The following is a 16,435-nucleotide window of genomic DNA, read 5'->3' as shown; positions in this document are numbered from 1 at the left end:
TTCTGATCACAGCTATTGGACAGAATTTTAGGGGCCATTTCCATATATTTGTTTTCAAAATGCCATAGATCAACTACAAAATATTTTAAGAAATATTTAAACAGCTTTAACACTGATGGATCCATAAGTCACTACCACATATGAGTACCGGATGAAGGAAAAAAGAATCTACCGAAAAACCATGACCAGCGCCAGAGTCCAGCTGAATACAGACTTATTTCCACAGGATGATTTAAAAAAAGCACTTTCCTGAGAGCCAAATTCATTATAAATGCTTCTTTTATTAGTAAAATTCCCATAACAACCTTAGTTCTCCCTAAAAGGAGCAAGTCGCCAATTTGAGGAAGATCTCACAGATTCTACAAAAGCCTGCCAAGCAATTCAGAGAACGCTTGGAGAAAAATAGATTGTGGTAATCACCCTTGAATTTGACATACACTAAAATCTAATTTGACATTTAAAACCTAATGGAGAACTGAACTACATTTTTTTCCATGTTTGTTACAATGGGAATTTGATTGCAGATAGCTGTGTAGTTTGCATATTTGTTCAAAATATTTATGACATATTTTGACTATACCAAGCTAATTTTAATATTTTGTCATAAATTCTTTGCCATTTTTTACAATTGTGATCTTGCTTTTCTAGTGGAATGTTTTCCCATTCTATAACAAAACGTATTAGCATTTACTACATAGAATTTTGCATGAAAATAAAATGCCAGAAAAAATTTCCTTAAATCGATCTCAACTAAGAAAATTATAATTAAAATTAGACTATCAGGAAAGAACAAAATAAAACAACACAAAACCCTCACTACATTTTTCTCTCCAAACATCATATACATTGTTTCTTCCCAGTCTTGATGATAAAATAAAGTCAGTTCACATACTAGTGCAGAGTAAGCTAAAACTGCTTTTCAAGTTAAACGTAAAAACAGTAGAATAAAATAATAAATTTTGGTTATTAACCTGTTATCCTCATATCAAAAAACTGCATCACAGCCGTTTTTGCTTTCCACAAGGCTCTCTCCACAGGAACTCATAGAAAACTTCCGGGAATCTAAAAGATAAACAAGTTTTTTTTTTTTTTTTTTTTTTTAATGATGACACTTGTAGCGAATTTAACAGGCATGCTTATTCTTAAATCATAGAAACGCTTTCCTTGAGAAAAGAAAATTTGGAACTGGATCTCTTAAGACCTTTTCTTTCAAGAAAAAAATTCCTTTTCATATAGTTTAAATCTTTTCAATAAGTGTTTGCATTAAAAGAGAATTGTCTGTAACAGTAAAAGTGGAAGGACTTTGGAAAATAATGCTAGAGTTAAAACAATTTATTGGAACTAGAAATTATCCCACTGCAAGCCATGATACAATTCTGTCTTAAAGCTGAGATTCCCACAAAACTTCTTTTGGTACATTAGCAACTGAACTCCACAGGATGAAGACTCAGATAACCTCACAGAAAATTCTTTTCTATAGTTTATTTCAGCAATGTTATGTTCTGTGCTAAAATTAATATCTGAAACAGGAAGCCAAAACCAACCAAAGTAAAATACTGAGACATAACAAACTCTGGTAAGTAACGAAGAAAGGAACTTTCTTATACTTAGAATTAATTTATCCAAGTCTGACCTCAAAAAATGCATAAAAGGTCAGTTGAACTACTTAATCCAATAGGTTAATCAATCAACCATCTTAAGGTGGTTTATCTTCCATGATAGTAGGTTCATATAAAAATATTACTTACTATGTGTCCATAGATGGTTACTGTGTATTTGTTCACTTAAAAAAAAACATTGCTCTTTCTTTCAGACAGGGATGTCCCATAGGAAGGACGAAAGCATCAAGATATGACAGTTAAAATGTACCCTAATCCAGTACCACTTCATGTAAGTGTTCAAAATGCTTAAGGGAGCAGTTAGCTTTAATTTTTTCCTCCTTTCTGCACATCGCTGCAGTAACACTTCAGGACACCCTGTGCACTTTGAAACATGAATCATTATAAGCAAGTAGGCCCACTCGGTTCCTCAAAAGACACAAAAGGTGCAAAAATAACTTTTGCAATTGAAGCAAGAAACACGTCAGCAGCCAGATGAATGTGGGTGGTCAGATAAGATTCTCTTGCTGCAAAGGGCAAATTATTAAGTGAATGCTAGATTTATTTTCTTTTTAAAAACTTTGTACTTCTTGCCTCAAATCAAGTATTTCCTGGCACTTAAATTCTACTTGACAGGCTCTACTATTCTCAAAATTGAAAGTTTCATCAAAGCCATGGAACACGATTGATTAAACACTGAAAGAATAGTGATGGGTTCCTTTAAATATACATATATATAAATATATTATACATATATATTTGTATGTGTGTGTATTCTATAATTAATTATATCCATATTAACAAAGTAAGTAGCACCTCTTTTGAAAAAAATCAAGTTAAAGTGCTAAAAACAAAACAAAACAAAACAAAATAAAACAGTACATTGGCAATATGACCTTAGTTAAAGCATGGCATTTCTCAGATAAAAAAGAATAAATCACTGAGCTATTTCGTACTCTGAGCAAAATTCACCCAAGACATAAATGGGCCAAGAGTCTATGGATATAGCTCTTTATAGGAAACAACAACTTGCAGCAGTCAGTGACTTCCTATGATTGGCAGTCCCACAGTCACTGAACTAAGAGCTAAGAGGGAAAAGGAGAACTTTATTCTCAGAAAGCCAGCACTGACACCACTCCTTCCAGCTGTGCTGCAACTGGAGACAAGCACTCAACCACTCCCTAACCCAGAAATCATCATTCCTACCAAGAGCTGTTGCAGGCAAAATGGAGCACAGGAGTCCCACCAGACAAGCTGTGTCAGGGACAGTGTTTCCAGTTCTGATTCTGCTTTTCCAGTCTTCCTTTCCAGGACTATGGCTACTGGATATAGGAAACACTTGTCTCATGACAGGCACATATATCTGGAATTTTAGATCATAGAAGATCCCTCTTGGAGTTCCCACTGTGGCACAGCAGAAACGAATCCAACTCGTAACCATAAGGTTGTGAGTTTGATCTGTGGCCTTGCTCAGTGGGTTAAGTGTCTGGCGTTGCAGTGAGCTGTGGTGTAGGTTGCAGAGGTGGCTCAAATATGGTGTTGCTGTGACTGTGGTGTAGGCCGGCAGCTACAGCTCCAATTGGACACCTAGCCTGGGAACCTCCATATGCTGTGAGTTTGGCCCTAAAAAGAAAAAAAGGAAAAAAAAAATCAAAGAAGATCCCTTTTTTCACTCATAAAGAGGATCTGAAACTTTTTTCTGTTGTATGGATTGCTATGCATGACTTCTTCAATATTTCATTTTCCCCTGAAGAACAAAAGAGCGATGGTTGTAATGTACTTATAATTTACCTCACAGCAAAAAGTTCCATATAATTAGTGTGATTTTAAAATAGAGATCTAAATAATATTAACATGAAAGATAGTGATACCAAGCTTCGGGATTTTGCACAAATCATTTTGTCACAATTGGCATTAATAATGGCCTCCACAAGGGAGTAATTATTGTTACTATTAAATTAAAGACACAGAAATAACCACCTCAGAAAACTGTTTTTGCATTCATCCCAAATGAGTTTTCGTGCCTCAGTTTCTTCATCAAAATAAAAGTATTTCTTGAAACAGTTCTTGAGGATGAAGAATTACAACTCAAGCTTCAGTTTCCTAGAAATCATCAGTTCACATAGTATACTTTGTAAACTATGGAATCAAAGAAAGAGAGGTTTTTCCTTTTTTAAAACTTTACTTTTAGGTTATTAGATTCATAAGAAATCACCACTGCAATGAAAACTTAATATTCAATCAAAATGAGTTCTCAGAAAATAGTGTTAACAAGTCTTGTTAAATATCCCCAGGTCACTTAGGATTCATTCCTAAATATGAGGTGAAAATTATCTTTCACTTTACTTTACTAACAGAATAAAGACAAATTTTTCTGTCGCCTGCAGGTTTATAAAAGAGTTCCTTAAAAATATTTTCCAATCATCCATCTTCTATTTGTAATCAACACTTGGAAAATTTGAGCATTATTGTTTCTAACCCAGGGAATTCTCAGTCTTTCTACTCTTAGGAAAAAAAAAAAGTCTTTGGAATTATATATTTATCCTTGGATGCTTACAGGTTATTATTACTAAGCTAAGGAAGGGTAATGCTGAGCTATGATCAGATAGATATTTTTCAAATGTCCATTGTTGGTGATATTCTTTATTATTTTATTTCAATATTCTTCTGAATTATTTTAAGACAAGTTATGGTTTAACTGTTTAATATGACTTGGATGAATCTTGCAAGAGGTTAAGGCTTCATTGGCAAACTTCTCATGCAAATATAAGTAGCCCTCCCATTAGTCTCTTTTCTGCAGTTAAACATAAACACACTAGAGCATAATTTTAGTAGAAGAGCTGATAAGATATACCAGTTACACTTTAGATGAGCACTGTCACAATTAAAAATAATAATTATCTGCATCAACTCTGGAAAAAAATGGCAAATAGGATGTGGAAACAAGATATGATCCTTATATTTCTTAGTTAAAAGGAATGTTTAAAAGAACAAACACCATTCTTCATGTGCTAGAGAAGAGATACTTCTTTTATTTTATAGAAGGGAGCAGGATAGATTCAAAAGTAGTATGTGAAAATGGGAGGAGAGTTCTGGAAGAAAAATGTATGCTCCAGACACACTTTAGCAAAGTGTTCCGAAAGTGTGCCCAGAGAGGCAGCTTTTCCCTGCTGGAAAAGAAAGGAAGGAAGGAAGGGAGAGAGAGGGAAAGAAAGCAAGAAAGCAAGGAAGTAAGGAAGGAAGGAAGAAAGAAAGAGAAAGAGAAAAAGAAAGCAAGCAAGCAAGGAAGGAAGAAAGAAAGAGAGAGAGAGAAAAAGAAAGAAAGAAAGAAAAAAGAAAGCAAGCAAGGAAGGAAGGAAGAAAGAGAGAGAGAAAGAAAAGGAAAGAAAGAGAAAGAAAGAAAAAGCAAAAACCAAAAATCCCCTCTAAATGGGGCCATTGTTCCACTAGGAATGTCTACAACAGCAGCAGCAAGGTAAGAGGCACCAGGGAGGTGGTAAAGAAAGCAGTCATAGGCTCTGAAGACACGCATATGCACAAGCGCACACACACACACACACACGCACGCACGCACGCACGCATGCACACACTTTAGAAACAGTTTCCATATGCAAGTAAAGGTTGGGATTGAGTTTGGGATGTAAAGAAGATAAAAAAGGATTCAAGAACTACAAGTAGGAAAGAGCAAGAGGGCCAATTATGGAGCATGGGGCCATTTATTGCTGTAACAACTGCACAGAAGGCTTTAAAAAGCAAAAGTGTGTCTGGAAAAAGGGAGTTTTCACAAGAGCAGGATGGGGCAAACTGAGTCAAAATTCCCCTGCTCTGCCATTTTGTTTAGGGTTTTGGCTCTGGAAATTGCCTGTCAAAATGATTCTAGAGCTACCTTTGGTCTATTGCTGCTTCTCAGCAGATAGTCAGGGCTGAAACATGGAAAAGACAGCAAATAAACCATTGTGTAAATTAAAACTACTAAAACCACAAAAAAGTGGGTACATGTGACTATAACTTAAGCTTCTTTAACTAGGGTTTTGGACTATTTTATGACACTTTGAGACACTTACTGAATGCCTACTGTGAATCAGAAAATAAGCCAAGTTTATAAAATACAGAAAAGGAAAAGATGAGCTCTATGTTTAAGAGCTCAGAGCCTATAAGGGAGACATCTGCGAACAAAGTTCAACAAAATGCTTTAAGTGCTTTGACCTAAGTATAAACACAGTATAGGGGGAACACAAAAAAGGCAATGGCCTTGATTGAGAGAACTGGAAAAGGCTTTAGAGAGACAATAATACTAAATCTTTTTTTAAAAAACTATGTATGCCATTATACCAAAGTCCACAGTTTTCAATTTATATTTCTCTTAGAGATAAATATATTTATCAGATGAAATAAAAACACAAGACTCTTTATCAGGCCTGTTTCTCTCTAGCTGTATATATTTCATGTTAGTGTGGTGAAAGCTTAGTTCATGAGGATGCTTAGGGAATAAGGTGAACGTTCCAGTTAATTCAACCTTATGGTTAGGTGAAGACCACAGAGAAATAATTTTTGTTTTAATATCTGCTAGTGATTATTTTCCAAAGTATATTAGCCTTCTCCTTCAGTTAATTTAATCTTTCTTTGATGATTTAGGATCCTGTAGGGTTCTCTGGTCCTCACTCTGCATCTGGGTTGTGAATGTCTGGTATTGGCAATGTAAACTTCTCCCCAATGTGTACTCTTAAACACGGGTCAAGTTTTTCAAGATCAGGGTTATAACTGAGATTTTCTTTCTTGACCACATATTTGACATCAGACTAACTTGTTTTAGGAGCAAATATATAACAACTTACTTCTATCCCCATTACTTGTTGAGCTTATATTAAATCACACCAGGAAAGATTAGTATTGTGAAAGATTTTATAAATCATTGACTCCATCAGCCAAGAAAACAGAAGAAATAGCTGAGAACCAGAGAAGTTAAACACTTGCTTAAGGATCCATAAGTCATTATGATGGATCTGGGCTATAGTTTAGGTCTTCACACTTTCAAGTCAATTATTTTCCATTATTCATACTACTACTTCCTCTTATTGAAAGTTTATTAATGTGGTATTACTGTGGAAACTAACTGAATGAAAAAGGAGTAAAAAATGAAGAATAAATAATACTGACCTTAGAATGAGCGAGGACATTTATCATCCATACTTTAAAGCTAATCAGTCAAATAAAGAGAAAATACCAGCAGCTAAAAACCAATACTCCATTGAACGGTTTATCAAAATTTTATCCCCAAAGCAAGGACAGATTTTTCACTGACAGTCAATGCAGGTAATAAGCCCTTTGGTTCATAACATCAAATCTTTACCAACAAGGCCTGTGGAGATGTGGTACCCCAACTCCACAGGTAATACTTCTCTTGCCGAATGGTGTTTCCTATCTTGTTTTTGAAAAAGGGCAAGACCAATTAGATGTGTTGTATAATTAATTTTTTTGTCTTCTCATGTGTTACATTTTTATTTTTACATTCCCATTTTATTTTTCTTTCCCTTCCTTTCAGTGGCCTCTATTCTATCCCTTAATGCTATTATGGAAGGTAAATAACTATTTCTTGCCAAGCTATCTTAAATATTTACTCTTTAACTAAATATTTGGAGGATAAAACCAAAGAAGAACTATTCGACTACTATACGCTAATGAGAAATATGATATAACAAAGTCATAACTCCAAGCATTGTTTTCTCAAGCTTTAACTTTTATAGTACTTATATTTACTATTTGGTTACTATTTCAGTATACCTAAATATGATCATAATTCTCCAATTCTCCTGTTATTCCTGGATGTGCCAAGATTAGCATTTTAAAAGCCAAAGTTAGCTGGATTATTTAAACAAAGAGAATAGAGAAATCAAATTGTAAAATATGCATTATATTCATAAGTATGCATAAAACAGGCTTTCCTCACCTAAAGGAAAATCCATCTTTTAAGGAAAAGCCTCCCACTCAATGGAAATAATACCAAAAGTAATGAAAGCACAGCTGAAAACTTGAATTGTATTTCATATTTCATGCTACATCTGATTTTCTGATGCAGTGAAAAACACTGTCTTCAGTATCCCTATCTTAGGTTTATACACATAAAGATCCTTCAAAAAGAAATCAAGGCAAGGTCTATAGCACATCATATAACCTAACTGGCTGGGCCCTATCCACTTCTACTAACTGAGCTGCTGAAGTAATTAATTCTGACCCCTCTCGTGAAGATTTTTATGAAGAGTAAGGAAATTGACCCGTGTGCCAGTGTAGAGGTACACCCCCCAGTAAACCAAAGAACAAATCTTGATTCCATCCTGTCTTAGAACTGGTGAGGCATTTAGAATAAGTAAATGACAGGGAACCAACCCACAAGGGTTTGGAAATGGACATAAAGCTGGGACACAATAAATAAGCTGATCATCAGTTATTATCAGAGTTCAAGAAAGCATATGATCGAAAAGGCTTTGAACAACTGGGTAGGATTCAGTGGTAAGTGGTTCCAAAGGAAGCCATGCTTTATCCAACTGAAGTAGCCAGAAAAGCTTTATAATTACCTTTGCTATGTGGTTATGCAAACACTCCCTTGGCACTTTGATAAACTCTGAATAGCATTCATATTTTCCTCCTCATCTTGGAATATGTTATCACGTACAAAGTTTAAGGCTAGAAAAATGCTCAAGTTTCAAGCAGATGTTTATAATATCCTAATAGGCAAACTGTAAGGCATTTCTAGAATTTCATCTGTTAGCCCACTCGCTCAATCAAATGACATTTTTCCCCAAAGCTTATATATACTAATGTAATGAAATAAAATATTATTAAAAATCAAGTTTCATATTTACTTGAGTTTGAATCCAGATACCATCTCATTTACTATCTATCCAATTTATATTAATTTCAATAACGCCAAGTATGAATTAACAACAATGCACATGTATGGAATTCAAAGATGAATAAGACAAGAATCCTATTTTCACAGAGCTTGCTGTCTAGTGGGTGAAAAAACCATATAAATGATAAGTTGTAAAAGCTACAGAAGCATAAAATGGTATTATGGGAGTATAGAAACAAGAGATTGATTGGGCATGATGCATTGGAGAAACACTCTCTAGAGTCTTAAAAGAATGCCAGGAGTTGGCAAGTAAAGATGCAGAGGAAAGGTATTTAATGTGAACATATCACTGTGCAATAGAAAACAGCTGGGGATGTTGAAGAAATAGCCAGTGTGACTAGAACATTTGGCATATTGAGGTGATGGGAGTGAAGGCTGAGATGGAAAGGAGGTGACAAAAGGTAAGGGAACTTTTCTGGTAGAGATGATTGCCATCAGAGGTGCCGAGCAGACGACTGCCACAATCAGAAAGACACTTGTATCTCATCTCTTTCCATCCCTTTTGGGGCAAATGTCTACAATTGTCTAACCTGAAAAAGAATCAAGTTTGAGAGGAAGTGTGTTTTAAAACAAGGGCGACTCAAAGCTAAGGGGGAGAAGATACAAGTGATTAAGGTAATTAGAATAAACTCTTGGAAAAGTGGGAAAGAAAAGGGAACTCAAAAGCATAGATTAAAGGAAGAGTTTCAGAAGAAAGAAGGAAAACGTTCCTGTTTTAGATTGGAGGAAAGGAAGAATAATGAAGCAAGATAACCTTTGAGAGAGAGAGAAAAGAAAATGAGAATTTCCCTTGAGATGTTCTTACTCTTCTCAGGAAAGTAGAAGGTTGGTCATCTGGTAAAAGTGAGGGAGGGAGAGCTTACTGAGGGGCTCGATGAGTTTGAACAGCCATTTTCCCTGAGAAATTACTGCATTTAACAGTCTTCAGAAGAACAAACACTGTTTCTTTCTTTTTTTTTTTTTAATGATTTTTATTTTTTCCATTATAGTTGGTTTACAGTGTTCCGTCAATTTTCTACTGTACAGCAAAGTGACCCAGTCATATATACATACATACACATATATGTATGTACAGTCATATATACATACATTCGTTTTCTTACATTATCCTCCATCATGTGCCATCGCAAGTGACTAGATATAGTTCCCAGTGCTATACGGCAGGACTTCATTGCTAAAACACTATTTCTTTTCTTTTCTTTTTTTGTCTTTTGTCTTTTGATGGCTGCACCCACGGCATATGGAGGTTCCCGAGCTAGGGTTCTAATCTGAGCTGCAGCTGCCGACCTACACTAGAACCAGAGCAACGCCAGATCTGAGCCGTGTCTGTGACCTACACCACAACTCACAGCAACGCCAGATCCTTAACCCACTTAGCGAGGCCGGGGATCGAATCCGCAACCTCATGGTTCCTAGTCAGATTTGTTTCCGCTGCACGACAACAGGAACTCCTAAAACACTAATTATTATTAGGCTATTTTAAAAGAGTATTTTGCATCAGGATGTATGCAAGTTATCTAAGTTGACATATCCAAGTAGTATATCAAATAATACAATAAAATATACAAATTTATCTTTTATTTTTCTAAAAACTCTGAAGATTATGAACTATAAGCCACTATTTATGAATAGTAGACTTAAAACATTTTTTAAACAAACTTTATATACTCTTTTTAAAAAAACTGTTTCTTTAAAAGAACAGCTGTGGAGATCTCCTTTAACTATAAATATGAAACCGACTTATACTGACTTTAGAAATGTCAAGTTTTAGAAGATCAAATTATTTGTTAATATCTAGGATACAAATCCCTTACCTTATTGAACAATACATATATTCAACCACATAGGAAACATATTAAAAGTTAAAAAGCCGTTTGAATGTCCCTTAGGATATGTAGTACAGTGGCCAGCAGAGCAGGAAGTTAGTGGATATTTGTCAACTCAGTGGATGGATGAATAAATAAATGTAAATAAACTGAAAGAATGAAGGACTGTGAATATACTGTGTGTGTGTGTGCCCAGCACCTGGAAAACATTCTTCTTGCTTAATGACTAAAAAAGAGCTTCATAAACCCTCAGATGAGGAGCACAAGAAGGAATCTTAGTAATAAGCACCATATCCAACAACTGAGGACACAGAAGCCTCTCAGGACTGACTGACTAACCTAAGTGGACTGCAGGAAAGTTGAACATCTCAAAAACCTCAAAAAGGGCGAGTTTTAGAATTTCTGGCACTTTTTCAGTGACTCAACACAAAGAGAAAAAATTTTTTTTAAACGCTGGAAGGTGTAGAGGTTAGAGGTAATTTAGAAATTCAGGTAGAAAAAAAAAGCTAACAGAAATGTGTATTTTTTTTTTTTTTCTTTTTATGGCCATACCTGCAGGGTATGGAAGTTCATGGGCGATGGTTTGAAATGGAGCTGCTGCTGCAGGCCTACACCACAGGCACCGCAACACCAGATCCAAGCTTCATCTGTGACCTACACAGTGGCTTTTGGCAATGCTGGATCCTTAACCCACTCAGCGAGGCCACGGATTGAACTCACACCCTTACAGACATTATGTCAGGTTCTTAACCCACTGAGCCACAATGGGAATTCAGAAATGTGTATTTTTTTTTTTATCAAATATACATAAGCTTAAACATGCGATCACTTCACTTTTTGTTAAGGATCTCATCTGGATATAGTAACTAAAGTTAAGTAATTAGGAGTTAGGCTAAAATCTCTTTACCCAAAATGTAAACAATAAAATATTAATTTAACTTGGTCTCTCCAATTTCTCACTCTTCCTTTCCTGCCTCCTTATGGACTGGAGGGGTTATTTTAATTGCTAAAGACCTATGAGGTTTGATGCTGATTATATGTACAATCATACCAAATACGTAAATGTGAAGATCACTGAAAACCGGGGGAAAAAGAAAGACGGCTCCTGGATTAGAACGTGAAGCGCAGAGAAAACATCACCAAAACTTTTGCCTCTGCCCTGAGTAGGGGTCAAGACAAGTAAAGGCAAGGCTGACATCAACGGCCCCTGAGGTATAAAAAGTCACCCCTTGGTGCTGGTCATGAGTACTCCTACCTTTGCAGACTATCACGATGGTGGTCTACCTGCTAACTAGAAGGGCAGAGGGCACTGGAATCATATGGTCTAGGTTCAAATAAATCATGGGTCAAGCATTTATTAGCTATGTGACCATGAAAATCTTAGTGTAAAGGAAAGTAATAATACTGAATATCACCTATAAACCTCATTTAATTGTGAGAATTCAAGGAGATCCTTTGAATTCAATGAACCCAAAGTACTTAGAGTGTCTGGCACGCGGCAACTGTTAAAATGTTATTATGGGGTTACAGCTGCTCTTAGAGACGGAGCCGGGTCCTTGATCACTCCAATCCTGAATGACACCAGAGGATACAGCCAACCTAGAATGCAAGGGAACTGTTCTGGATGACCATGACTCAGTCAAGGTTGCCCTGTATTAACCTAACCCCTTGAGTCTAGGTTGAGATCACTGTACACAAGGGGCACAGGAAAGAGTGCCTGCTTGCACTTCCTTAATGAAATTTCCTCATTAATTGATAATTGTTATGCACGGCATGTTTCTGTCTCCCCCAAATTCATGTGTTGCTATAAGAGGGGGCTTCTAAGGAAGTAGTTAAGAGTTAAATGAGGCCATAAGAGTGGGCTTCTACCCTTATAAAAGACATCAGAGTGCGCTTGCGCTCTCTCTCTCTCTCTCTCTCTCTCTCTCTCTCTCTCTCTCTCTCTCACACACACACACACACACACACACACAGTGCACAGTGAGAGGGTGATCATCTACAAGCCAAGAGAAGAGGTCTCAGTGAGACCTACCTTGCTGACACCTCGATCTTGACACCTCCAATAAATAAATACATTTGTGGTGTAAGCCACTCGGTCAGTGGTATTTTGTTATGGCAGACCGAGCCGACCAATACAATAATTTAACACAGTCTTACAAAAGTACATCAAATTTTTGGGATGAGGGAGAAAAGGTGCCATGAAAAAAATTCTGTGTTTTGATTCAGGAAATCCATACTCCTGCACCAGTTGTCACATCTTGTAGTCATGTAATCTTGGCCAATTTAGTTAACCTTTTAGATCCTTCTTTCTTTGCCCAGAAAATGAAGACAATAATTCCTCCTAACCAGGGCTGTTGTAACCAGATGTCTGTCATAGTAGGTACTCAATAAATTGATTTTCAAAAGATAACAGGATCAAGGGGAAATCCTGCCAGGAAGAGACCATAATAATTATTGTATCTCATAATTCTGTATTATCACCTAAAGCAGAACATTATAATACTCACACTGCGCTTCACTGTATTAATATTAAGGAAATATTTACTGATGGCCTGAATGTTTATTCTTTTTTTGTTTGTTTTTTGCCCTCTTGTCTTTTTAGGGCCACACCCATGGCATATGGAGGTCAAATTGGAGCTGTAGCGGCTGGCCTACACCACAGCCATAGAACTCGGGATCCAAGCCGGGTCTGCGACCTACACCACAGCTCAGCTCATGGCAATGTTAGATCCTTAACCCACGAGCAAGGCCAGGGATTGAACCGGTGTCCTCAAGGATACTAGTCTGGTTCATTAACCACTGAGCCAAGAGGGGAACTCCTGAATGTTTATTCTTTTCTTACAGTATCATTAGTGACTGAGACGACTTTTTCAGTGTTTTAATCAATAATTTATCAAAGAACATTGATGAGTCTGTGCTATGTTTGGGTTTCCAATTCAATGAATACCCAAATACACACGGCTTGCTATGATGGACAAGGCAAGGTGTCTATTCTAGTTTATTTAATAGTTAAAAAGGAGCTGTGTGGCTTACAATTTTTAATTGTCTACGCAAAGTGAAGACATATGAGAAAAATTTATCTGGTATCAGTATCGAGGTGAACTTTATTTTTACTGAAAACTGGCTTTACAGACTCTACATTTTAAGCCTATTTAGTGTCCCTTTTTTAGGTTGGCTGCTAGAAAGCGAAGATCTAAATTCGGGGCCTCTCTCTAGGGAGTATCTAGGCCTTGTTGGCATGAATTTTGATCATTCACATCACTTCTAACTTCAAGTACCATCCCCACCTTTGTTTCCCATTGTCTCATGCTCACGCTTACTAATTTATCCACATACACACCTCAATCACCAGGACTATTACAAAAAGACATAATAAATGTAGCTAGGAACTGTTTTCAAAATTGAATCTATTTGTATATTTCAATAGCCTTTGGGCAGCATGGCTGTGAAAAGCAACTGGTTCCAGGTACAAAACAAGTAATGTCAAACCTTGCCAAATATTTTCTTTTCCTTTAGCCTTCAACTGTATTGATTCCAAGAAAAGAAAGGATTTCATAAATACAACAGAAAAAGTACCTGTAACACAACTCAAGAAAAACATTAATTATTCTTCCTTCTCTAAGGAATTGCATATGAATAATATGGAAATAATATGGTCAAATTATATTATCTTTGAGACATGGTCAAATTTCCAGCTACTGTCAAGTCTCAGCAGCAGACATGGTTAAGTGCATCTGACATATTCTTGGACACAGATAACTTTCTCTGGCAGATCCTACACGCAGATCCTGTGCAGTGTATTGAAAGGGTGGGATGAATGTTTTTTATTTGTTGAACATCCATAGGTTATAAAATCAGATGTGAACAATGTCCTTTAACAAGTTTAGAATTCATTTGATCAGAAAGATTTCAAGTCTCAAATCAACCTCTATGTTAAAGGTAAAAGCATCATCTATCATAAATGTTACTAAAATTTTAAACAATGAATTAGAATCTAAATACCATTTTCAATGACAATTTGATTAACCAATCACATATGATTTAATTTAATCTTTGGTTTTCAATACATCTAAATGCTGGAGAATGTGTGTTTGGGTTCATAATTTTGGGAAAACCTTCAACACTGACCGATATCTAACATGGGCAGATTAGCTTGATTTCTGTATTCTTTACACCTGTATAAATAATCTGAAGAACACGACTTAATGCAACCAGCAGTAATTCACCTTGAAAAAAATTATAATTAAATCTTTGAAATGTGCTTTTGTTTCAGTTTTGAAAGCAGTTTGCCAAAATCTGCAGGCCCACAAATGGCCTTAATTCATACACTGTTCACTGACTCCACATTTACTGGTGGTATTTGGAACCTCACTTTCATTCTCTCTGATATATCTCTGAAGGGAAAATAATTTGTTTAAAAATCTTATTATGAATTCTTCCTTAGCGCAGCTTCTCATCAAAACAAACGAAAGTAGAGAAAAATAAGCAAAAACAATCAAGCAAAAAAAAACACAAAGGAGATTACAAAATTAAATATTTTATCATACCGTCTAATTTATCAGGCTTGCTCTGATTTCATTAAAGGCCTTAGACAAGGTGCCAGAACTAATTTTATTGCAGCATCTGCTCTCTGCTTTGAACAGGGGTATACAAGCAAATTGTAATATTGCTTTTAATCAATAATGAACAGTAGAGAGAAGAAAATGCTTTAATAATGCCTTAAGTATATACATTATTTTGTTCCTCAAAGCTTATCATTTCATCCTCATAATATCCTTATAATGTGCGAGGAGCATGTGGAAACTGAGAGTCAGAAAGGTTAAGCAATTGTCAAAGCATGCTTTCAAAATGACACAATCAAATCAGTGAGTAGTGCCCTGGGCTCCTGTCTCCTAGCACAAGGCCATTTCTGAGGACCACAAAGGATGCTATAAACCAGTTTTAAGAAACCATGCATGGGATTTGTGGGCAGAAGACATAGGTGTAAGACATCCTCTGCCACAACTGACCTTGGGTGTGGTTCCCTTACCTTCTCTGGGCTTAAATTTCCTCAAATGTAAAATGTGGAAAATAAAGGTGCCAGCCCCATTTTTATACCACTCAGTTGGTGAGCCAAAAATTGAGGTGACATGTGAACGTGGGGGACACGACAATTTTAAGCCACCAAACAGTAGATGTTGATGTTGATCCTAGGGGACAAATCAGTCCTGTTGGTAAAGAAACAAAAACAGATGAAATTAAAAGGCCTGAGCCCTAGCTAATACTCTGTACTTCCTTAAGGGCCCTGACTAAGACTAAGACTTATCTCCAAAGTAACCCATCAGAAATCTTTCTACCCAAATAATGTGAATTTATTCTATGGTTAATCCAGGTCAGCCAAAACCTTCCCTCCACATCCAAATTATATTCATTTTATGTTTTAATGAGAAATCACTTTAGCATCCACCCAACTGTGAGATTCCATTCACAAGGACCTGCAATGGCGGGGAGACTCTCTACACGCGTGTCCCACCAAGCTGTGGGGGGAAGGTGCGTCCTGTAAGGGAGGTTTACTGTGCGTCCAGCGCAGGCCCTGCAACATCTCCACCCCGGAAGCTGAAAAAGGCATCACTTCTGCTGTGTCTGGCACAGTCTACGGTAAGGCTTAACCTTCAGTTTAGTAAACAGGAGGGCACCCATGAAAAAGACACCACCAGGATCACTAGAGGAGTTCTTAATTGTTGAGAATCACTGATACCCTTAAAAACCCTGAACTGTTCACATCTGCTTGTCCATAAAAATGACAGAACTCCAAGTTGGAAGACACACACCAGATTCACCCTCAGTGTTTTCTCCTGCGTTTGGACCATGGCCCTTTGGATGATTGCCGTGCCTTCTCTTCAAATTTCTTAACAATAAAATCCATTTTTCAGAACCTGGAGATGCGTAAACAGGAGGGTGGAAACACTGTAATAAATAAGCCTCTGGAAAACCTTATTGCATTGCTTGCTCCTTGACTTGTTCCATAAAATAGATCTTCCTTTCTTTTCTCCGCATGGAGAAAGAGGCACAGAGAGTGGAACTCCTTACTCATGAGAAAAAAAAGCAAGAGAAAAGACATA

The 16,435-nt window shown here is 36.6% G+C and overlaps 1 protein-coding gene across 14 annotated transcripts in view; it reads right to left on the bottom strand.

Annotated features, from left to right (window-relative positions):
* HIVEP2 (human immunodeficiency virus type I enhancer binding protein 2) overlaps positions 1–16,435 on the bottom strand; it is a 196,265-nt gene that overhangs the window by 30,359 nt on the left and 149,471 nt on the right. For 12 of the 14 annotated variants that reach the window (XM_021072405.1, XM_021072421.1, XM_021072400.1 and 9 more), the window contains one exon: positions 972–1,062. The exons of 1 other annotated variant lie outside the window; for it this stretch is intronic. The gene's annotated coding sequence lies outside the window, so the exon portion shown is untranslated. Of the gene's footprint in view, positions 1–971; positions 1,063–3,578; positions 3,738–16,435 lie in introns of all 14 variants that reach the window. One more of the 14 variants, XM_021072419.1, reaches the window with a different exon arrangement.

This window comes from Sus scrofa, chromosome 1, assembly GCF_000003025.6.
Source record: "Sus scrofa isolate TJ Tabasco breed Duroc chromosome 1, Sscrofa11.1, whole genome shotgun sequence".
Taxonomy (NCBI): domain Eukaryota; kingdom Metazoa; phylum Chordata; class Mammalia; order Artiodactyla; family Suidae; genus Sus; species Sus scrofa.
Note: the sequence above shows the minus strand (reverse complement) of the source record. Positions and strands in the feature narration are given on the sequence as shown.